General features: G+C 34.2%; 1 protein-coding gene across 4 annotated transcripts in view; it reads left to right on the forward strand.

Annotated features, from left to right (window-relative positions):
• Positions 1-25,829, forward strand: part of SYT1 (synaptotagmin I) — a 605,454-nt gene that overhangs the window by 84,290 nt on the left and 495,335 nt on the right. Inside the window, exon 2 of one of the 4 annotated variants that reach the window (XM_011946953.1) lies at positions 8,661-8,709. The exons of the other annotated variants lie outside the window; for them this stretch is intronic. The gene's annotated coding sequence lies outside the window, so the exon portion shown is untranslated. The remainder of the gene's footprint in view (positions 1-8,660; positions 8,710-25,829) is intronic. 4 annotated transcript variants of the gene reach the window in all.

Genomic DNA, 25,829 nt, shown 5'->3' on the forward strand with positions numbered 1-25,829 from the left:
GGCGGGCGCCTGTGGTCCCAGCTACTCGGGAAGCTGAGGCAGGAGAATGGCGTAATCCTGGGAGGCGGAGCTTGTAGTGAACTGAGATTCCGCCACTGCACTCCAGTCTGGGCGGCAGAGCGAGACTCCGTCTAAAAAAAAATAAAAATACAAATAAATAAAATATGTACTAAATTGGTGTTCCCCAGGCTGTTAATATTCTCAGTGCCTACAGAATACAGAAAAGCTAGAAATAGCTCATGTAGCTTTGGAGGATAACAGAAATTTTGTTTGGTTTTGTTCCTATGTTTTCTTCAAAATGTTGTTATTCTTTATAGAACTTTTTAGGTTATTTTCATTGGTTTAAAAAAGCTCGAGTCTATTCCAGGGGGGATTTTTTTTTTTTTAAAAAAAAGAATTTAAAGGGGTTGAGTCTCGACATGGATGAGAAAAAAAAGTCAATATAAGTATTTTATATAAATCAATCTCTTAAAATATTTTAATAAATATTTTGTATTAATCTATTAAAATCCCTTCATAGCGCACTAAAATTCTAAAATACCAGCTATAAATTTTCAAGTTCATTTTTTAGAGCTTTCAAAGAAGAATAGATATATTTTATAAGAAAGTTGATGAACTTAGTAATAGTTATGGAAAAAGATACAAATATAACAATGAAAGGTCCTGCAGATTAATTTAACCATTTAATTAAGAAAAAGAGAGAGCACCATTACTTAAGTAATTTTTTAAAGTCAATATTACTATAACTCAGTATATTAAAGGATTTCAAAATGAAGGAATTAGTCATGGAATAGTGTTTTGTATAATTAATGACATATTTAACTTTTTTATTTAGTCATATTGCTATCTTTACTTCTAATCAAAATACAATTTACAGAATGTATTATTTCATCTAGAAATTAACAGCTGGCTTGTAAGAAACGTTTAAGTTAGGTTAATTACTGCCTTTTAAATTTGTATAATATACTGTGACAGAAAATTAATGATGCTCACAGTATTTAGCATAGTTCATAACCCATATTTTAATGAAAATATACTGTTAATAGTGATATACATGATACAGATATAATATACTCTAATTGCTGGTCATTTTATGTCCATTCTATATAATTCTATAAAATGAAGCCATATTCATTCTGCTTATTAATTTAGACTTCACAGAGAAAAATTTGCATTTAATATATTCATGTTTATATTGGATTATGTGAATTTAATCAACCTAAGGCATGACAAGTGGGGTTTGACTGACAGTTTCTCAAGATTCTAATCTGGTCAAGAATTCATTTTCCTTTCATCTTATCACAGACATATGAGAATCTTAAATTAAACTGAACATGTTAGCATTTTAAGTAGTACCCATTTTCTTCCTGTGCGCTGTGCCAAAAGTGAGATAACTACTTGTATAGTGTCCATGGAGATGTGTTTCCATAACATGCCCTGATAATAAATTTGTGACAGCTCCAGTTCTGGTGTCTCAAATGTAAGTTTTTTACAGAAGCCTACATTAAAATCTCTTTCTTTTTCTGTAGCAAAAATCAAGGTATATTATATTATATTATATTATATTATATTATATTATATTAATCAACTACCAAATTTAAGTTTCTCAAATTGGGTCACTGCTTTCTTTAGTCACACTAAATTCAGTGATTGTCTCTATGCCAGTGGCTAGTGATTGGCTATAGGACTTCTCCAAACCAAGGGCTACAATTATAGGAAAGAAATGGTATACCTCTGAGCTAATATTAGAACACATAATTTTTGAATCATAGGAAAAAATACTAGAAAAAGTGTCTTAGTAGTTTTACTGTAGAACATAATTTTAGAAATATAGGACTCCTGTGAAATACTTGCAGAAAATTTGATAAATATATTGCATGAATAGTCAAGATGGCTATATTACTAATGAGTATGAAATAAAGCTTTAGTTACTTTTGTAAAGTAATACCAACTAACTTCTGTGCAGGGCAATGATAATGAGTAGAATATGTCTACTGGTTTCAAGATACTTCCAAGTAAGTTTAGAAGATGTGAGTTCTCACAAGATAACATAGCTCATTAAAAAAAAAAAACCTTAAATAATATCCAGTTTAAGAGATTTCAAATACCATTGCATTTATAATTCACTTTGAGGTATCTATATTCCAGAAAATGACTGACAATGGCAAGTGTTTCTGAGTCATTGCTATAGAAAATATCCAAGATGGGTTATTGCAGACATAAAACTTCCCCTAAAAGAAGATAATTCAAAGGAGCCAAGTATGGAAATTCATTTTTGAGTGAGAAAATATAACAGATTTTCAAATCTCTCGTTTTGTCTTATTCAGCATATTGAGAAAGAAGCATATCAGAAAAACAGAGAAGCCACAGAGGATAGTAGGGCAGTTCCATCCCATTAGGGTGAAAGGACAAGCAGGAAAAATGTAAAACTGGGCAACCTAGGCTGGGTGCGGTGGCTCAAGCCTGTAATCCCAGCACTTTGGGAGGCTGAGGTGGGTGGATCACGAGGTCAGGAGATCGAGACCATCCTGGCTAACACAGTGAAACCCTGTCTCTACTAAAAATACAAAAAACTAGCCGGGTGTGGTGGTGGGCGCCTGTAGTCCCAGTTACTCAGGAGGCTGAGGCAGGAGAATGACGTGAACCTGGGAGGCGGAGCTTGCAGTGAGCTGAGATGGCGCCACTGCCCTCCAGCCTGGGTGACACAGCGAGACTCTGCCTCAAAAAAAAAAAAAAAAAAAAAAAACCACTGGGCAACCTAAATTCTACTGTATTATCTGAACTATGAAAACCTTTAAGGTATGCATTTCTAACTGAACAGGAAGAGTAAATAAATAATATAATAAATGTTTGTACTTAGCAGCAGAATAACTTTTTTTCACAAGTTACAAATATTTTAGCATTTTTCTTTTAACCCACAATTCTCCAATTATTTTTTTCAAAAACACAAAGAAAGTAAAAGCCTCTCTGGAATTATTACTATATACTCTAAAAGTAACTACAGTCATCAGTTTGGTGTGAATCCCTTCAGACTTCTGATAGTACATGAATATGTAGTTTTACATTAATGACATTTTTTCTATAGCACTCTGCTATAGACTAGATTTCCCATTCAATCATGAGGCATAAACATTTTATATCATTACATATGAACCTACCTTATAATTTTGTCACTACAGTGTTTAAATAACTGTATCATAATTCAATTAAATAATCCTTTTTGAAGTATCTTTTTAATATAATAACATAAGCCATCGTGCAACATATGTAAATGAACAATCATGCAACACACACACTTCTAGTGGAATTGACATTTTTACACAGTAAGCCTCTGTGATACGAGAGGACCAGTTTCGATGGAGTATATATGAAGTGCCAGGGACTTTTTCATATATAATTTCATAAAATCAAAACATTTGTTTGTAGAAATTGTGAGCATTGTTTTACAGTAGAAGACAATATGTTTCAAAGAAGTTGAAAAGTTTGTTGAAAGACACATAGATAATGTATGGCAAAACAAATCTTCAAAGTCAGTTGTGTTTGGATGATTCCTTGCTCATTCAAGGTCAACAAACTGCAGGAAAGGCACTTTAAATGTACATGTATTTATTTGATTAGATCATGCTTCTTTAATCAGATTATTTGAGTCTGAAACTCTTTTCCTGAACCACAAATCTCTGATTTGCTTTTCTAAACAGCACAAAAATTGTGCTGTTCTGATTTTCACCTAGCATCCTTAACAGGAAACCTGGCTGCTCAGACAAAAATGGAGTCGCCATTGTGCTCTAGCCAAAAGTATCAGCTCACAAATTGTCTCAGCAGAAATGATGGGTTTCTATATTTCTACATTTTATATACAAATTGACATCATCCATGGACATCAAAGATAAAATTTTCCCATCTAGTGCATTTTATAGTATATTGGAACTAACTGGTTTGGTTGGAAAATGAGGCAATCCTCTATATAAATGAACATATGTATTCTCTCCAGAGTAATAGTCAACTCTCAGTATATGGACTAAATTTTTTCCCTAATTCAGTAATCCCATTGTTTACATAATGAATCCTTACTTCTAACTTTTTAAACTAATATTTTTTTTTTCTTTTGAGTAAAAAGCATTCATTGCCTCCTAATATGTCAGTCTATTATGGAACCAGGAACTCATCTATTTATTTATTAAACAAAACTTATGAAACAATTATTATTTCCTAGATATATGCTAGACTCTAGGGATATAAAAACAAATTACACATAGAATCAATGTCTTCAAATAGTAGTTACCTATATAGTAGGTAGGAAAGTTATATGGGCAAGGAATTGTTATAATATAGACTATAAGGTGAAATTATAGTCCAAAGGTCATTTTCAGTTATAATACAGAGAACATATGAACACCAGTGTTATTTTGGTTTCTGGGACAACATTAATGTGATATTTAATAAGATAAAAATGTTAAAGTAATTGGACTACTCCAAGGTAGGAGAAACATTAGTTTAAAATGTACCATTTAATATTTGATGTCAATGTGTAATTATGCAAAGAACTACAATGCCTGGTTAACATTAATTTAAAACTCTCCTAGTCTGTATTTTGAGTCAGTACAGTGAACAGGTTAGTCAACCTACCAGTGAGCATCAGGTTAAAAGCCAGATGAACGACCAGATGTTTTTGTTCCCCTGAGTGGGTATTTTGCTATTGTCTAGTCGCAACCTCCGTGCAGCTCCCAGTGATTTGGCTACAAGAGTGCTTTCTGGAGCTTATGTGTCATTCAGGGCATCTCTGGCGTCTGCACTTCTGTCTGTTCTAATGACCACACTCAGCAAGCACCAGCTTTCAAAGGAGACTCCACTAATTAGCTTAGTTGGCATAGCATGTGGTAACTGGTTGGTGGGATAAACAGAAAAGACTCCCGAAGTGAAGGGTGGAAAAATGAATTCTCCAGGCCATGAAGAGCACAATGAAATTATGAGCATACAACCCGAAGCCATGAAGAAGCTTCATCATTTACATTAGCCGCATCTGTAACATTGCCTGGCACGAAATCCTGGGCCAAAATGGAGATAATTGGAATTACACAATACTCAGCGCTTCAGTTCGGCATCAGTTTCATAATATAATAAAACTTATCATTTGTAAGCCTGTCTCCTTTTTCAAAAAAAGACCTAGAACAATTTGATCTGTCCTGCTACAGCAGACACTGATGCAGGTGGTTTAAAAACAAAGCACTTAATCAAGCAGGGTTTTACTTAAACTACTTGATGATTCATCATCCAGCCTCTGCTCATTGTCAATTGTGCCTCTCTGAGCTATTATTGATAGAATATTTAAAGAGCCTGGACTGCATGTGCCTCTGTCTTGGGTTCTATTGTACTGTAAATTATAGGTCCAATTTGTTTCAAATTCGGCATGGACTGTCGGGATACCATGACTCATGCTCTGTTCAGATGAATACTGTATATGGCTAAAACAAAAAGTACTGTTGTTACTATTAATTTGTTGGTAATTCTGGAATATTCTGAGACTACAGTTTTGTCATGTTTTAGGTCCACAGAATCACTCTATTCCTACATTCCCTTATGTTCTTCTTTCTACAGGGTAAAAATAAATGAATGGCGTTATGACCACTATGTAAATTCTGGTCTTCTAAAATGGCCACTGTTAAAGGAGGTTGTTCGGGATGACACAACCCTTTCTTCATCATGAAAACAGACCAACTTTTCCTAAGTAGAGACTACATATATTTGTTGAATCACATTCTATATGCTGAGGGATTTTTGTTTTGTTTTGGTTTTCTTAAGCTGACTATTAAAAACAAAGTAAGTCAGAATTGGATTAAAGAAAGGAAAAGTTGACCTTTAATGAGAAAACCAAGAGGATAAATTTTTTTTTTTTTTTTTTTTTTTTGCTCTGTCGCCCAGGCTGGAGTGCAGTGGCTGGATCTCAGCTCACTGCAAGCTCTGCCTCCTGGGTTTACGCCATTCTCCTGCCTCAGCCTCCCGAGTAGCTGGGACTACAGGCGCTCGCCACCTCGTCTAGCTAGTTTTTTGTATTTTTTAGTAGAGACGGGGTTTCACCGTGTTAGCCAGGATGGTCTCGATCTCCTGACCTCGTGATCCGCCCGTCTCGGCCTCCCAAAGTGCTGGGATTACAGGCTTGAGCCATCGCGCCCGGCCCAAGGATAAAATTTTTATGCCTCATTTTTTAGCACTTAATCATTGCAATTAAATAAACATTCAGTTTACTTCCTCCTCATAGACTCCTTGGAAGCAGAACTGTCTAATTTTCTTCATCACGGTACTCTAGTCTTTAACACATAGTAAGGGCACAATAAAAAGAGTGGTGGTAGGAATTGATGCATGAGTGAATGAGTAAAGGACAAGTTGTGTGGCTAGACTATTGCAAGTCTGGAGAAAGTGGATTTTTTTAATATTAAAGGATGAGAATAGGAATGAATAATATAGGGAAGAGATGAAATGGATATGTTTGTATCTAGTTTGAGAGTCCACTTCAAAATGAACATTCCCTCTTCAGAGCACACATGCGTTACTCATGTGCTGCTATTGCACCCATCACCTTGATATGTTATAGCTCCTAGGGGTTACTTAGATGGATTAGTTCACCTTTTTATTTCCAGCGTAGAGTGTGGCACATTAGAAGTACTCAAAGTGCATTTCTGTATACACTGACTCATACTGGATGAACAGTATAATCATCACCCAATCCTAAAGTCTTGCCCCGTTTAAGGAGCTTTGAGGTATTGTCTTGAAAAGTCATGCAAATTGAAATAATGCACTGAAAGAATTTAGGCATTCAGCAAACACAAATTTTAGTAAAATTTGAAAATCCAAACCACAGCATGACCTTAAGAGAACACAAATATTACTTAGCCAGAAGAAAAATGATTTTGAAATTTTTCATAAAATATTTAGAAAGAACGAACTTGGATCTTGGAGCAGTTGAGTGAGAAATAAGGAAGGAATATGTGGGAGAGAAGAGAAAGGGAAAAGAAGTGGATCAGATTTTTTTGTTGTTGTTAGTACTAAACTGGTTTGCTTTAGGCTCCTAGCCAGGATTGCTTTTTAAATCTATCCAAATATCAAAAAAAAAAAAAAAAAAATCCTCAATGATATTTATATGTCCACTAACGTTTCAGTTATTTTTATAGAGTCAGTGACCTGAAGGTAAATTATTCCGATTCACATGGCGAACAAAGGCACTTCATAGAATTCTTGGACTTCTCAGAGAATCAGAGAGATACTTTCTCTAGCTGTTACTTCATTTGTGGCCTTAGAGAAATAATGTATTAATCTGCAATTAGATCATGTCATCTTTCAGGATATTTAGCTAAGGTGAAATGTGTAATTAGACATTTTAAATTGCAAGTCACCTCCACCCACAGGGTTGACACATGTTTTCTCTTTGGTATAGTTTTGTGTAAGGATTCACTCAGTATATCCAGAAGTCACCTTGACCATGAAATTAAGTCTGCTGCAAATTACAGCCTCACAATTAACTCAAACATTATCTTCTATTATTTGTATTCTCTGACTTGAGGAGCAGGTGTTTGATTATTTTTTAACTTTTTACTTATTAACATAACTTTTATATTTGAATATATAATAATTTTTAAATTATCAAAATAATAGCAGGTATTAAGTGACAGTCTTCCAAATGATGTTATGTGGTGCCCTGTGTACCTTTTCTTACAATAAAAATATACATGGAATGTCAGAGAGAGAGGGAAAGAGAGGAAGAAAAATATATGTAAATATCTTTTTAATATTGAATTAATTTAAGCTTCATCAGTTGGTTGTGCATGTGACATTTACCCTACAGATTTTTGTTTTCAATAATGGTATATTATTATGAATAACTTTAAATAGAAGTATTTTTCATTTAGAATTTTGTTGAATATTAGCACATGAGGGAAAAATAAAATATGTAGTTCATCTATCTGTGTAAAATAATAAATGCTAGATCTGAAGGAGCCATTTGCTAAAATGTACTTAAACAAATGCGTATTGTCTGCATTATATTCTCTACTCTTTTATTGCACTATTAATCAGAAATTTAAATTCTATTTTTGAGCTTGTGATTATCCTGAATACTATGTGAAAGGGAAGTAATGATGGAATTTTTATTTTAATGATAACAGTTTTCAGGGGAGATAATCAAAATCTTTATCTGAAGCTTGAAGATGAGAAAACTGTATAAATCCATCTGCTGAGTTCATATGCCTTTTGAGATTTGCTTTTCAATCTTTTAATTTCACATTTCTGGTTTTTAAATTATTTCTCCTATAAAATAAATTTTTGATGTCATTAATGCCGTTTCATTTAGAAGTAACGATTAAACAGGGTTTCTAATAATTCAACAGTTCTGTTTGGTTTTGTACAACATGTTATATTCAGGTGGTATCTGAATGATCAACAGGATCAAAATTCAGAAGACAAGAAAAGCGTTGCTTGATCGATTTTTGAACACACATTCAGGTTTTGTCCGTAGATCTTGAGTGCCATAACACCAGTTGTGCCTCGGGGAAAAGTGTATGCTTACTTTTCGCATAGCTTTTTAGTTGGTATCTTAGACCATTTGGGTCATTATAACAAAACACCTTAGACTGGGTAATTTAAAAATAACAGAAATGTATTACTCACAGTTTTGGAAGCTGGAAACTCCTGGATCAAGGCACTGGCAGATTCTGTCTGGTGAGGGTCCATTCCTTATGGTGGTAACTTCTACATGTCTTTCCATCACAGAAGGTGTAAGCAAGCTTCTTGGCCTCTTTTACAAGGGCACTAATTTCATTCATGAGGGCAGAGCCCTCCCAAAGGCCCCACCTCTTAATGCCATTTTTGGAGACACAACATTCAAACCACAGCAATTGGTGTTATTGGTTATTTTAGTGCCATTGAACTACAAGCTTTATAATGACCAGAAAGAAACTTTTTTTTTTTTTGCCCTTAACCTAACAGTTTTCTGGGTCCATGCATTTTATTTTCTGCCAAGATACTATGTGTGTGTGTGTGTGTGTGTGTCTGTGTTTAGTGAGAGAGAGAAGCACTCAAATATAATGTCTGCACTATCAATTGCATCTTCTTTTATCTTTTGAAATTTTAAGGTCAAACTCATAGTTTAAGATTAATATTTTTCTTTGGCTGAAAATAAATGAGTTGATCTGTGTGGAATGGGGTGATGTAAAAGGTCAAAATGTGTGGGTAAGGATGGAAACTTCTATAATATGAAAAAATATTGCAAAATGAAGGTGCTTTACTTCTCTATTGAACACAGATACTTTTTGAATGGAAATGTGGTATGTAGTAATTTGGGAGAGAGCATCTTAGTAATAATGGAGTACCAACATTGATAGAATGACTGGCATGGGGGGCGGAATGTGCATTTCATAAATATTTCACAAAACTGCAATAACATTCTGAGAAATAGCTGGAACATTTTAACATAAGATATTAATATAAAACACACAGCCAAAGAATCTGGAGACACGCTTATTGAGTTTGAATCCTAGCTCTTCTCCTTCTTTTTCTTTCATTATGGGCAATTTGTTTAACTTCCCTGAGCCTCAGTTTCCTCATGGGTAAAATTGGGAAAACAGTAGCATCTATTTCATTAAATTGTCTTGATGATTAACTGAGTTAATATCTCTCTCCCTACCCCTGCTAGAAAGAAAACCTGAGGAGGTTTTAACGTTTTTCAGGAATGTGACCCAAATACCTGAAACAATGATGAAAATCATTTTAAAGTGAAAATAGGCATCAAAAATGAAAAAAAAATGTTTTTTGTCAAAATTAATGACATTTCTGCACAATTACTCTGTAATTAATACAGTAACCAATATGTCTCTCTCTCTCTCTGACGTTCCATGTATGTTTTTATTATAAGAAAAGGTACACAGGGTACCAATTACTCACATTTATTGAGATTTGACTTCCTATATATAAAGAGGTTTCACAAAGCATATGGAAAATGTAGTTAAAAGATAAAATTAAAAATATAGACTATTTCTTGACATAAGTTCCATCAAGCTCAAGATACTTTTGTACATGAAGAACTAAGTTTCCTGGGAATTTCAATACACTCTAGAGCAGTTAAATGGAGTCTGTTTTTCAAAACCCATCTAGGCCATAAAGCCTTTCCTGACTTGAAAAAGAAATATGAAATAGGACAGGAGCCACACATCAGTGATTTCAAGGAGAATGCACAGCAGAGTGAATATGGACTGTATCCTTTGGCCATTTTATCAGAGGACCAAGGAGATAAGGTCAGAATCAGAAAAAGATTTGCTGTTGAAAGTCACATTTATTGAATCCACTGGGTGTCCACTGTTTGAGGGAGACTGATGGACAAACATCTGCTTAGTTTTTCTATTGACTGTCAATGTACTGGAAAATATACCCATGTGCCTTGATTATTAAGAAGAATATCTAAAACTGGTCACAGTGACTCACACCTGTAAACCCAGCACTTTGGGAGGCCCAGACAGGAGGACAACTTGAGCCCAGTGTTTCAAACTATCCTGGGCAACATGGTGAGAGCCCGTCTCGATTTTAAAAAAAGAAGAAGAAGAATACCTAAGAAGTAGTTACATTTTTTTTCCTACTTTCATTTTCTCCTTAAATAAAAGTGCTTTCTAAGTATTTTAAAGAAAACTCTTCTTTCTCATCCTGCCTCTTGCTGAAGCACTTACGACATTCAAGCATTAAGCATAATACTGACATTATTTCAACTAATACAAAAATTCTTTGGGATGGATTTTATTGATTTTATTTTGAAGCTTTGAAATGAACTCAGAAAGATTAAGTAATTTGCCTGTAGTCACACAGCTGGTAGGTGAGTAGAGCCAGGGTTGTATCCTGTTTCTTTTTAAAGGAAAGGCTTATATTCTTTGCATTTCTTTGGGAGTCAAAATAGCATGCTGACTTTAATCACTACATGGTTTTTGTTATTGTTGTTGTTGTTATTATTTTGGGTTGTTAAGGTCCTGTGCACATTTTTTTTTAAACCTGGAGATCTTAATCTTGTAAGGTGTTTTCAAATAATACTCAAAAAATAAGTAAATATAGAAATCCTACAAAGTGTAGAAAATTGGTAACATTATACCAAATTGTTTGGTTCAGAAATTGCTTAAGACTTTAAAATCAATTGGCCCAAGCTGCAATTTTATTTGCTTTCCAGAATTCAGATAATTTTCAAACATAAGAAATAGCTAAAAACTTTAATTTTTATTTTCCTTTAGATTCTTGTATAGTTTCATGTGAGATCATAGCCTCTTATAATTCTGTTCAAACTAATTTTTATGGAAAATAAAAACCATTTTTGAGTGTACTTTTCATCTTTCTTTGTGAAGAAAGTTATAAGATAAAGGTTTATCTCCCTTCTCCAAATGTCCTTTAATAAATGGATTATGCTTCTGAAGCCCAGGTAGTTTCAAACAACACCACAAATACTGCACACAAGAGCTGTCACTTAGAAATGAAGTAATCAATAAACATTTCAAATTTATTTTTAAAATTTATTTCACAAATCCAAACAACACAAGTTTGTCTATAAGTTCCTTGCCATGTTTTTTCTTTTTTCTTTTTTTTTTTTCCTGTTTATATAATTCTTATTTAGTTATGTTCAGGAACAGGCCAAAATAAGTTCTTATCAGTTATGTTCAGGAACAGGCCAAAATAAGTCAAAACACAAGACTGGGAGCAATAGCTCACATCAGGAATCCCAGCACTTTGGGAGGCTGAGGCGGATGGATCACTCGAGGTCAAGAGTTGGAGACCAGCCTGGCCAACACGGTGAAACCCCGTCTCTACCAAAATACAAAAATTGTTTGGGTGTGGTGGCACGCACCTGAAATCCCAGCTACTTGGGAGGCTGAGGTTGCAGTGAGCCAAGATCGCACCACTGCACTCCAGCCTGGGCAACGACAGCAAAAGGCTCCGTCCGTCTCAAGAAAAAAAAAAACAACAACAAAACAAAACGAAAACCTATGCATTATTGTTTATGGTGATTGAGTTTTATTATTTGCAGCTGTAATTTGAAATAAAGGAAACCACACTATGCTTTAATCTCATTTTGGATCATTTGTGCAAATGTGGAAAACTTTCAAGACCTGTATAGTATCTGAGAAAAATATTTAGAGGGCTTATGAGTCTAATGTTTTTATGATATGTGAAATGATTTCATATGTAAATATTCTTATAATATGCTAACTCAAACTTCATTCTTTCATTTTCAGCAAATTATTAAGTCAATTCATCTAGTTACTTTTCTACAAACTGATAGAAAGCTGTCAATGTATACAAACTGATAAAAAGCTATAAAAATACAGCATAAGGGAAGCCCATTTGCATTCAGCTGAATTTAACTTGAATGCCTAGGTAACTTCTGGGAATTTGAGAAGCTACCTAAGCTGGAATGTGCAAATTTAGCTACCTGCTTACTTCACAGTTGTTGTTATGAAATAAAAGACTAAAACCTTAAAAAAAAAAAAAGCATGTATATAGATAATATATATATGCATGCTGCATTGAGAGAAACTTGGGAGATGTTCCAAAGTGTTGAATCAGCTAGAAGAAATTTTTTCAACTAAATATGTATGTTTCTAAATATATTTAGAATAAAATTATAGGTAACTGCAAATATAATAGCTTAAGATGTTTGTTTAGAGTTACTGAGATTATCTTATTTTAAAATGTGTAATTTAAAAGCTACTTTACATAAAAATACTGATTTTATTTTGCTTCAAATTTGTTCTTTAATTCTTTTGTACACATCTGATATCACAAAAACATTGTTTATTAATTGGCACTGCTACCATAAAATGTAAATGAAGGTGAACTTCACCATAGAGATCCATTATTCTGTTGGACAATTCTAGCAAGAGAAACCTAAAAAGGAAGAATAAATCAAACATAGAGGTTCTAGCCCTTATTACAAACAACAGCTGTCAGGGCTTCTTAAGAATATGTGCCTGTCAGAGAAGGCTGCTCAATTCTTCCCTGTCTGAAATTAATAAAAACGCAGTTGCAATGCCCGCTATGTAAGCCAGGGAGGAACTCGGTGGAAAAGTGAGATAACAGGGTAAATGTTTTTATGTCTTTGGACCTGTAAGTGCATTTGAGTGTTACGCTGTGATCAGAAAGGCCATATGAAGCAATTTTGTTTCTGAAGAATATAAAGAGTTTGAACTACAGGTATCAGTAAACAAATAAACACCACTGGTGATTTTGAAATTGATACAAAGCCAAACTTAGGAAAACCTGCATTCCAGAACTGTTCTAAAATGTCACATACATTCAAAGTTTCAAAATTTATATTTTTTAAATTTTTTTTTTAATCTTAAGTCTGATAGTCAATACATTAGTGAAGAAATTTAATTAAAATGGCAACTTTACCACTCATATGTTTTTCTGGGAGTTTTGCTGGTTTTTGTTTTAACCCCGTTTGAACCCACTCTTTTAGGTAGATTTCTTTCTAACCATTAACCTTTTCAGATTTCCTCTAAGTAAGCACTTCAAGTAATGACTTGGATTTCAGAAATTTTTTGGTCACATTTTTCTGCCACAATTTAAATATATACAGCAATCTGGCAATATGGTGACTTGCACATTCAGTACTCACTTCTTGAGTGAATAAGTAAATATGTTTAAAATTTGGAAAATAGAAACACTTTTCTGACTCAGTCTTTCTCCCTAAGTTCCCCTTATCTTAAAGAAATGCAAAACAACAACAGCAGCAGCAACAACAACACAACTGAGTTCCTTTAGCACAAATGAAACCATTTGGTGAGCTAAGTGTAACAGACAAATGTTTTTGCATGCTCCCTGCTCTGGGACATCCCAGGCTCTTGAAGAGGATCAAGTACTGAGCGGCCCCATCACTGTCATGTTATGAAGGGGGTTACAGGATCTCCAGGTACCCAGGAAGGATTCTCACTTTAATCAGTAGGGTTAGAGATGGCTTCTGGGAGATGTCACCTGGAATATGGAACACTTTTGAAAATTTTCAAGTGAAAAAACTTAACCTAGCTAGAAATTTTAAAGAAGGACCTATGATATTTTTTTCCTGTAGAACGAAAAATATTAGTTTATACTCGAATTGCAAGAATATCTATTAGCCCAGTGGTCTGTGTTCACATGTTGGCATTTTGAAGCATACGGTAGAGGTGGAAAGCAATATAAAGCTATCAGAATTGTTTTATATAGCCCGATATGGCTCTGTCATCCATTAATTTTCCGAAGTTTTCTTCAAAAACACATATATATTCATTCTACCTTTCTGAAGTAGTTTATTTCTGTACTCAAAATGCCCATTGTATTGAAGATTGAGTATTTTTTTGGTTGCTGTTTTCTTAAGTTTGCTACTTCAAACTTTTTTTTTTTTTTTTAAGAAAATTTGTTTTTTAGAAAAAAGTTCTCACTTTATCCTGCAGCCTGGAGTGCAGTAGTGTGATCAGAGTTCACTGCAGCCTCCAACTCTTGGGATCACTTCCTACCTCAGCCTCCAGAGTAGCTGGGACTACAGGTATGCCCCAGCTACTCCCTGGCTAATTTTTTGAATTTGTATTTTGTAGAGACATGATCTTATTGTGTTGCCCGAGCTGGTCTTGAACTCCTGGCCCAACGTGATCCTCCCACCTCAGTCTCCTAAACTGCTGGGACTACAGGCACGAGCCACTGCTCCCAGCACACTTCACACTTTAAGTAGTTCTTACCCTCTTAAATTCTAGTGATGCAAAATTTCTGTGACCAAGTTCATATTGAACCAATTGACTGCGTTCATGTCTTCATGAAAATTGGTCATACCTCTTTGTCTTTGTAGAAGAAGATTTTATCTTTGTAACTATGTCTTCTATACTAGGTTGGTATTTCTCTGGGTCTCAAAGAGTATGGCATATAAACATGAGAAAGGAGTCATAGGATACATTGCTTAATAATGAGCAATTCTTAGGCATTACTAATGGCAACTTGAAACTATTTAGGCAGAAGGGCTCTTAGTACAGATAAAATGACCATCCTTCCAGAAGATGTAAGCTGTAGAATTGAACTGGAATAATTGTTGAACATGGTATCCTTTTCTTTTCTACTTGATATGTCATATTTTGGCAAATGGACATGATCTTTTACTAAGTAGTTGGTATTATGCTTTAGCAACTTCATAGTGACACCTTTTTGACTCATAAGTTACTAAGAACCAATCAAAGATAAAGGGTAATATTATAATATTCTTACAATTTTTTGAATGTCACATAATTCTGTGTAACTAAATTGTATCGAGACGAATGTATTGGATTATGTTGTTTGTTGTTTTATAGGTTTCTTCTCTTGTTTTTGTTTTTGTTTTTGTTGTTTTACTTTGTTTAGCTTGGTTTGAGTTAGTTTAGGTTTGCTTACTTCAGTGTTTTGGACTGTGCTGACACAAAGAGTCTACACAGAAGTTTGGTTCACTCAGCTAACTTAGGGAATTATCTCAATGAGGTTGAGTATATAATGGAGCAAACATATATAGGAACTATCTAATATGATTGTTACCAACATTAAATAACTTAATACGAGGTAAAGTATTTTGACCACTGCTTGGTACACAGCGATCACTCAATAGCATTCTTCTTTTGAGTCTTATAATTAATAATATCATCACTTCATAGGTCACGTACCTTATCTTTTCTTTTGTGCAAACTTATCCTGAATAGCCTAATGATCAATAAATATTGGACATCAGTACCAGAAAACTATCTCAATGTTTATGATCTGATTACATTAACCAAGTGGGTAAATTTGTAAAGAGATTGGACCAATTGAATGAGTATATATATGTGAGGCATTTTCATCTTGTGTGGTGGAGAGAGAGAGAGAGAGGTTGGCCTGTGTGTATTCTCATTCCTAATCTCTATAGGATATTCTAAACCCAAGCTGTCATTTAAATTACATTTTAATAATGTGGCTCATAGGAACAAGGAATTTGATTAATCAGAATTGGAAAGAAAAAATTGTGTAGCTTAACTTGTCCATCTTTGTTTCCCTGAAACCTACTCACCATGCCACAGTCAAAATGATGTTTCAAAAATTCAGTAGAATAGAAGTAGAACTGCCCACCCAGCTTAACAATTTTTAATGACTTTTTCATTTTACTGTGGTAAGAACAGTTAACACAGTATCTCTAGAATTAATTCATCTTCAAAAACTGAAACTTCATACCAGTTGAACAACTCCCCAGTTTCCCTTGCCCATAGTCTCGGACAACCACCATTCCATTTTTTATTCTATGAGTTTGACTATTTTATCTTCATGAGAACCATGAAGTATTTGACCTTCTGTGACTGTCTTTTTTCACTTAGTGTAATATCTTCAAGTGCCATTCATGTTGTTGTATATTATAGGAATTCCTTCTCCTTGAAGGCTGAATAATATTTAATCACATATATATATATATATGACATTTTCTTATCCATTTATCTGTATTCCTAAAATAAACATAGGGAAAAACATCATGACATTGGTCTTTGTAATGATTTCATTAGTATGAAAATAAAATTACAGGCAACAAAAGCAAAAATAGCAAATGTGACTACATTTAGCTACAAAGCTTCTGTACAGTAAAGGAAACAATGGTGTGAAAAGGCTACCTACAGAATGGGAGAAAATGTTTGCAAACCATAGATAATAATGGGTAAATTTTCAAGGTAGGAACTCCTACAGATCAATAGCAAAGAAACACACTGACAACCCAATTTAAAAATGACCTAAATACCTGGTCAGATATTTCTTTAAAGAAGACATGCATACAGCCAGCAAATATATGAAAAGATGCTCAACATCACAAATCATCAGGAAAATGCAAATCAAAACCACGAGATATCACCTCACATCTGTAAGGATGGCCACTAACAAAACAAAAGCAAAACAAAACAAAACAAAACAGATGCTGGCAAGGTTGTGGAGAAATTGAAACCCTTCTATGCTCTTGGTGAAAATGGAAAAAGGGTGCAGCTGCTAAAAAAGCAAGAGGAGGCTCCTCAAAAAATTAAGAGTAGTACTATCATATGATTCAGTAATATCACTTCCGGGATTTAGTCAAAAGAATTAAATCAGGATGCCAAAGAGACATTAACACTCCCATAGTCATAGCAGCAGTATTCACAATAGCCAAGATGTGAAAATAACCTAAATGTCCATCGACAGATGAATATATTTTTAAAATATAGTGCATACATACAATAGGCTACTGGTCCACTCTCACTTTGCTTTGTGTGCTTCAGCTGTCCCTGGCACATGCTCACTCATTTCAGAGGAATCTTTGTGCATTCTGAATCATCCTCCTAGAATACTCTCCCATCCAGGCCCCGGCCAACTAATTTTTAATCATACTTTAGATCTCACCACAAAGGCTGGCACGGAGTAAGTCCCATAAATATATGTAGGATGAATGAAAAAAAGATGAATGAATGATTAATTGAATGTGTATTTTCTCAGAGACTCTGGAATAAAGGATAATTTGAAAAGTTTTCATTAGTAGTTTTCCCTCTATTTGAGTTAGTTTTATATTAGAATTATGTCAAAACCCAACTTAAAGCTTCCCTTTCTTATATTTCATAATCATGTATCTGAATTTTTAAAAGATTCTTAGCAGGGTAAAAGAGAAAAAAGTCCTTTATGTGCTACTATTTTCTTTTAAAATTTAGGGTTAATGCATTAAGCAGGGGAAGATAACACATACTGTCTTCAGAATTTTGGAAGATTTGAGATAAGGCCCAAAACTTAACTCACTGAAAATGGAATGACTGCATATGGCAAAACTACAGTGAATAGTCACAATTGAAATAGTGAATATGCTGCATATGGCATAAACTATTTTACTATTTGTGCTCTAAAGGGGTTATAAAACTATAGTCATATGAAGATAATAAAGTTAAAAAATCTTAAAGTAAAAGAATTCCTGTATGTGTTATGACCTTAATCCACTGCAACTGTCTGTCTCCTCTCACAGCAGTCTTGGTTGTTTAGAGTGAGTGACTCAGACAAAAATAATTCTTTTGAAAGAAAAAACATTTAAGCCCCAAATGCTGATAACTTTTCTTCTCCTCTTAGAAGAGCAAGAAGAAAGAAAGATACAACCTCTGAACTTTACTTTTATATATAACAAGGTTGTTGTGGTCAAATAAATGTGAAGAGTTTAGAATTCCATAAAACTGTAAAACACTGATGTAAATAATAATATTTTATTATTAACTATTATTAATGCAAATATATTCTGATATGCCACTGAGGAAAGTGATATATTTTATGCACACTACATAAAAATAGACCCAATCTGACAATGAGAAATTATTCCTAACCTTATTTCTAAGCTTTGTAAAATTTGTAAATTTAAATCATTCAAAATTTTATATTCACTTTAATCTTCCTCTATTTGTAAGTTCCTCACCATATTGAAAATCTATATTTGTTGTCTGATCTATTTCTTAAATAATATGAATTAAATATTGTGGGATGTTTTAGGCCTTTAAGAGATGTCATTTTTCCTTTTCAGTTTATGAAAATGCTAGTTGTCATTTTATATATACAGATTGGGCAGCTACTGTGAGCACAGAATAATAATATTAAGCAAGTGATGCAAAACCTCTGCTCTTCTGGAGCATATAGTCTTTAATCCTCTGTTTCCAGCTTCCTACTGGATATTTGTGCTTGGTTTTCCTATGGGTGTTTCAAATATATGATATTTAGTCCAAATCAAATACATGTGTTCCTCTCAAATCTACACCTAGTACTAATATTTACAATCTTTGCAGTTATATTCTAGTAAATCAAATATTACTTTAACTAGTGTTAGAAGGAAGCAACTTTTTGAGGGTTTTCACAGGTGAGAAACAGTGGTTTAATGGAGCTCAGCCACTTGTCAACAATCACATAGTTAATAAGTCCCAGAGCTGACACTTGAGCCAAGATCGGTCTCCAGGCCCCATCACCATCATGTGATACTCTCTCATCAGATATCTCATGTTGCCTGGAACCTAGTAAATCATCAAAAATATTCTTGAATAGGCCTGGTGCAATGGCTCACACCTGTAATCCCAGCACTTTGGGAGGCTGAGGTGGGTGGATCACGAGGTCAGGAGTTCAAGACCAGCCTGAGCAAGATGTTGAAACCCCGTCTCTACTAAAAATACAAAAATTAGCTGTGCACGGTGGCAGGTGCGTGTAATTTCAGCTACTCAGGAAGCTGAGGCAGGAGAATCGCTTGAACCCGGGCAGCAGAGGTTGTAGTGAGCCAAGACCATGCCACTGTATTCCAGGTTGGATGATAGAGTGAGACACTGTCTAAAAAAAAAAAAAAAAAAAAAAGAAAAAAAATGAATACACAAACATAAACGACAATTCATAATTCACATTTTTTTACTCTATTTTCTGTTTTTTTGACAGGGTAGTGAGAAGGGACCAACATTTGCCGAACATTACACATTTACATACCTGAATCATTTATTTGTCATATATCATCCCATTTTATCCTCTTAACTCTAAGATTGGTACCCTTATCATCATTTTAAAGAAGTGGAAACCCAAGAAATAGAACAATTTTCTCTAGGCCAGTGTATATTAAAGTCACAATTCAATTACAAGTCCATTTAATTCTAATGACTTATTAAATCTGCTACACCATCTTGCTGATCCATTTTGCCTGGCAAACTACAGAGAGTAGTTTCCTTCTTCACATTTTTAGCATTTCAAAAGATGTATGTCAAACATTTCTACTATATCACTTATATCAGATAAGTCAGAATAAAAACATTGTTGAGATGTCACCTATTTACTTACAGTGCCTCAACCTGAACCCAGGAGCATTATTCAAAAACTCAGGAATGTGTATTAATTTCACACTACATCCTTTTGATATGACGTTGGAGAAAGTACTTATTCCTTCTGTATCCTACAGATACATATAAAGCATACCAAACTGTTAATATTCATAAAAGCATTTTCTTGCCAAAAATAAACAAGTTCAAGAGAAATCATTGTTGATTTCTGAGTTACATGTAAAGTCAATATATGCTTCTAAACTCTCTTTAACTTTTCCAATATGTTACAGTTTTTAACAATCTGTGGTTCAAAAACTAAATACCAAAGATCTATAAAATATTAGATAATATTTGACCTTAAACTGTTGAAGGCAACAGAATAATTTTATTTCCTTATGTCAGAGTAGAGGATCGCATCTCAGTCAGCCTACCACAATGATGACATATTTTCTGAATCTTTTTTACCCACACATCTTATACTTAATTTAGCAAATATTTATTAAGTGCATAGCTGGCAAAGTGACAATATGGAGGACATGAAAAAGACTAAGATATCATTTGTGCCCCTGAGGAATTAATAATCTGATGGCAAAAGCTGACATATATACAATCAACTGTAGTATGTGAAAGGATAAAGTAAGTCCTTTAATGGCAATATAAAGTGCTCTGCTAGTATTGAGAGAGCAAGGCTAGAGGGCAGAGCAATGTGGAGCTTGGATTGAAGTGGCAGGATATTAAAGGCAAGACATCAGTTACGAAGCTAAAGCACATATAGGCAATAACATGATAACGGCCTGAATTAGTCAGTGGACTGACAGAATAGAAGGAAAAGGAATACCAGGGGCATTTCACTGGAAGAATCAATAGTATGTGACAATCAGATGTGAGAGTGGAAATTAGGAGGAGTCAAAGATGAATTCAAGTTTTCTTATCAGATACTGGACTAGGAAACACAAAATTAGAAAGTTGTGGGAGAAGCATATGACATTTCATTTGAGGTTTGTGGGTTTAATATACCAGCAAGCCATCTATGAGCAGATAGCCATCAGTGGGAAATTTGAGTCTGCAAAGATATACAGCACAGCAGTAATTGGAGTACACAGAAGATTATAGAAATAGGAAAGTGCTGAGGATAAAAACTTGGGGGAAATTAAACACAGATATGATAAAGGAAGAATAAGCAGAAAAATACACTGAAGTAGAACACAAAACTAGAAAAATCAAAATGTGTGTGCCTTGACACGGAACCCAAATTTTGAAACAAAGAGTGAAGAGAAGCTCAACAATATTAATGTAGAGAAGTTCAGAATTGAGAATGAGGTATGGGATTTGACAGCCAGGACTTTTGTCATGACTTTAGTAGGATGAAATGGGGAACACGGATAACTAAATATTACACATCTATATATGGAAGTAAATGCATAAAAATTTACTATGAAAATTTGATTGTAAATAGTAAAAAGATGTGTATATGGTTAAATAGGATGCAGTGTGGAATTAGTATTTTGACTCAGTATGGAGAAAATTGAACATACTTGTGAACTAGTAGGGAACAGAAATTGAGAAAAATGTAGCAAAGGATTCTTAACCCAAAATCAAGGATTAGGAGTCTATTAGGTTTTTTTGATCTCCTGCAAGCATAAGCAATGTACTGAATGTACATGTAGTTTTATTGGAAGCATCATCACATTCTTATAGAGATTCATATACCTCTTTAGCTCCCACCACCCCCAAAAGGAAACTTTGGAATCTCTGAAATATGTAGACAAAATATTTTTTGAGCAATGCCCAAGGGAATAAGATGAAATGCATTTGAGAGGATGTATATTCTACACTATTTCATTGAAAGTTCATCTGTGAATTTCAAGTGTTCCCTGTAAATTTAAAACACATTTAAAAAGAGTAACTCATACATCTCTTAATTTACTGTGAATCTTGAGAATAAAACAGAACCTAAAAGGATCTCCACTGTATCCATTTGTTCAACAAATGATTATTGAGCACATCCCAATCTGGGGCAGGCATAATACAGAGTGTACTTCAGCAATCAAGCCTAATTAACCCAGATTTTAGAGGGACCATGCCGAAGTAGGGTTCAGTAATATTTTAGCAGACATAATATCTATGCTTAGGCATGAAAAATCCATTCACTCAACAAATATTTTTATGTTGCTCATACGGGCCATATACTGTCCAAGATGCTGGTATCATGTGTGTGAATAAGACAAAGTGCCCGCCCTCATGCATTGTATGAAAGAAAATAAACAAATGAACAAGTAAACAAATTCTATAATCATGTCATGATAAGTGTTATAGAGAAAATATATATGCAGTCATCCCTCTGTATCCACAGGTGCAACATCCTTGGATTCAACCAATCATAGATCAAAAATATATTTTTTAGAATTTGAACATGTAGAGACTTTTTCATGTTCTATTTCCTGAACAATAGAGTCTAACAACTATGTACATGGCATTTACATTGTATTAGGTATTATAAGTAATCTAGAGATAAAGTATACTGGAAGATGTACATATGTTATATTCAAATACTACAGCATTTTATATCAGGGACTTGAATGGCCAAATATTTTAGTATCTACAGGAGGTCCTGGAACCAATCCCCAATGGATGCTGAGGAATGACTGACTAAGATAAAGGTACAATGACAATGGAAGACTTCTCTACAAAGGTGTCATTTGGAAAAAGACTGGAGTAAATAAAAGAATAAGGCAGGTTAATATCCAGAGGATGTGGAGGGAAGATCAAATGCAAAGCCCTGGAATAAAGCACATCTTGGTTGGGCTTCAGGAATGACCAATGTGGCAAGAGCAGTTTGAGGAGGACAGAGAATGGTAAATAAGGCCAGCAGAGCCTTTATGGACCATAGCGGGGGATCAGGAGAGGAATAAGTCAAGTTGGGATCCGAAGGAGTAGCTTGGATTGGAAGGAGTAGCTTGGATTGGAAGGAGTAACATGACTTATTCCAGAAACTTGATTTGACTGTGATATAATGAGCAGAGTGTGGTGAGATGAAGTAGGAGAAGTCAGCAGGACCCAGGATATAAAGGGCATTATAAACGTAAGCTATCATCAGAGCAAAGGTGAGCCACTGAAGAATTTAAATGGGGAGATGACGTGCTTTATCAGTCTTGCATTTTGAGTATTGCATTTTCATTGGGTACATTATAGAAAATGCCTTGGCAGACTATCAAGATTGTCTTCAGGGAGAGAAATTCCAAGTAATGGCCCAGGATTCAACATCTATTGCTCTTTCTACTAGTACTTTCTTTCCTAATAATGGGAATGGTGATGTACTCAAGTATATTAGGAAAATTAATCTGAAACTGGTGTTTAGGATGAAGGGGAAGTAGAAGATATTCAGGAGTTTGTTACAGTATCTAAGTATAATGTGATAAAGATCTCAGTCAGTCCACTCAATGTATTAATGATGGAAATTGAGAAAAAAGGTGAGTTGCTACTAGCGACATAGAAGAAAGAATTGATCGACTAGTGCCTGATTACAGAAAGAAAGGAAAAAGTCAAAGATGACCTCATGCGGCATTAATGACTAAAGATATTGTCATTTGTATTTGTGGGCCTGGCCCATTGCAAACCTCCAATAAACCCTACTTAAAGTGAATAAATGAACACAGGACCAAATGAGAAAGAAAGAAAACAAGGTTATGGGAATTGGTTTTAGTTTTAGGCATCTTAAGTTTGAATAGAATGGGTAAAGACAGTTGCCTAAATTTTAAAAGGTTATCAGTGTATTAGTTTCATTTTACATCCTGGACTAACTCAGTAGTATTATAAACATGAGTCAATTTAACTAGGTGCACCTGTCTTGCAACAATACACAGGAAAAAATGACAGAGACATGTTTAAGAGTAAGGGCTCGAAGCATGATAGCCAGGATTCAAATCTCAGCTCAACTTCCTGTAAGTGTGACCTTGAGAAAAGTACATAATCATGATATTCCTATTATCTTCTTCAGAGGATAGCAAAGATGTGATAAATAATCCACTACCACTAGCCTTTAGCAAATACACTATAAATCTGAGGTTTGCAGATCAAAGACATCACTGAGTAACTTAATTACCCAAGATTCTCAACAAAGAAATAAACCCAATATGGCTTATTATGTGCTACACATTTTAATTGGATTAATTACCCAATCCTCATAACAGCAATATTGGAGATTTACTATTATACCCGTTGTTTTAGTTCATTTTCTAGATGATGAAATAAAGAATTATAGCTAGGTGGGCAGATCACCTGAGGTCAAGAGCTCGAGATCAGCCTGGCCAACATGGTGAAACTCTATCTCTACTAAAGAAAAAAAAATACAAAAAAGGTTAGCAGGGTGTGGTGACACACACTTATGATCCCAGCTACTCGGGAGGCTGAGGCAGCAGAATTGCTTGAACCTAGGAGGTGGAGGTTGTAGTGAGTTGAGATCGCGCCACTGCACTCCATCCAGCCTGGGCAACAGAGTGAGACTTATGTCTCAAAAAAAAGCAAAAAACAAAAAACAAAAAAAACAAAAAAGAAAAAGAATTATAACTAGGAGATGCTAGAGCCTGGATTTGAACTCAAAACTGTCTGAAAAAAGAAGCCAATGACAACCAAGAACTAATGACTTTTAATAAATCAATTAATTTTTTTTTTGAAATTGACAACTTTTAAAAGATTAATCTAGTCATTTACTGTAAATATCACTCAAAAGATTATTTTCACATAAGATTCCATTCATTGTTTCTTAAATGGACTTTGCAGTAAAATGATGATAATTATATATAATATAAATGTTTCAAACTATTTAAAAGTTTAAATATATTAAATAGTATAAATATTATTAATTATGCTTCATAGAAAAACTTATTAAAAGACACCTTTTGAAACAAGAAACTAAAAATATTCTAAGAACATGTCAGTGTTTTACTGGTTCTAAAGTCTTCTTTCTCTAGATTTCTAAAACTTGCCTACAAAGTATTGCTCTTTTTAGTTCCCCTCTCTAGTCACACATGTCAGAAAGTCTGCTGTGCTTGGAGCAACTGAATCCTGTGCAGAGTAAACTTTTAATTTCTTGCCTTGTTCAATCCAAGAACTATTGTTAAATGGAGGCTTGTGACTGACAGTTACTCTGACTTTAGTTTCCTAAAGTGTGAGTGTGAATGTGTGTGTGTGTGTGTGTGTGTACACGTATGTCTATAGCGAGGGAGAGAGATTTTTCGTGCTTTTTTGCTTTTCCCAAATTTATTCTCCCAAAGATTTTTCCTCCACTTCAGACCAGAGTTTGCCTAAATTCCCACAGTGGTCACCTGTTTCTATTATTGCTGTTATTCATTATCTAGTAACCAATATACATTCTTCACTGTTCAATAGATCATGTGTGTTAACAATTTTCTCTCAGGATAACTAGTTTTAGCAAATCTCTAGACTAGATTCATTTCTTAACCAAATTTATCTTATAAAGGTGTCCAAACTTCTTTTGAACAATTTCAAAATCAAATTTGAAAAATAAATTTACAAAAGATAAAAGAAATACATTCATCTGTTCTCACTAACAAAGGACTAGAGAAAGTGAAGGCAATTCAGTTGAACAAAAACAGGTTGTTAAAATTCACAGCATAGTCTGTGTTGAGATTTTAGAAATAATAAAAAAAGATGCATTTTTCCATGGATTAAATCAGATAAGAGAGCTAAGCTTTTCAAATTCACTTTTCTGAACAATTGACAAAGAAAAATTATATAAAGTTTCTTGTGTCTTTCATTTCACATTGAATAATATGGTAAAGTTTTTCCCAACATTTTTGATAAAAAAACAAACAAATTTTACTTTTAATAATGAAGCTGAAACTTGTTTTTCTAAGTATTTTATGCTATTTTAACTTTGTGATTCTAGAGGCAAATAAAGTCTTACAATGGCTTGACTTGGACTGTATATTATAGCAGAGGCAATGTATAATGAAAAGGGCACTTTTCACTGACTAGACTGAGAATCAATAGATATGAATA

This window comes from Colobus angolensis, unplaced genomic scaffold (genome assembly GCF_000951035.1).
Source record: "Colobus angolensis palliatus isolate OR3802 unplaced genomic scaffold, Cang.pa_1.0 Scaffold256, whole genome shotgun sequence".
NCBI lineage: Eukaryota > Metazoa > Chordata > Mammalia > Primates > Cercopithecidae > Colobus > Colobus angolensis.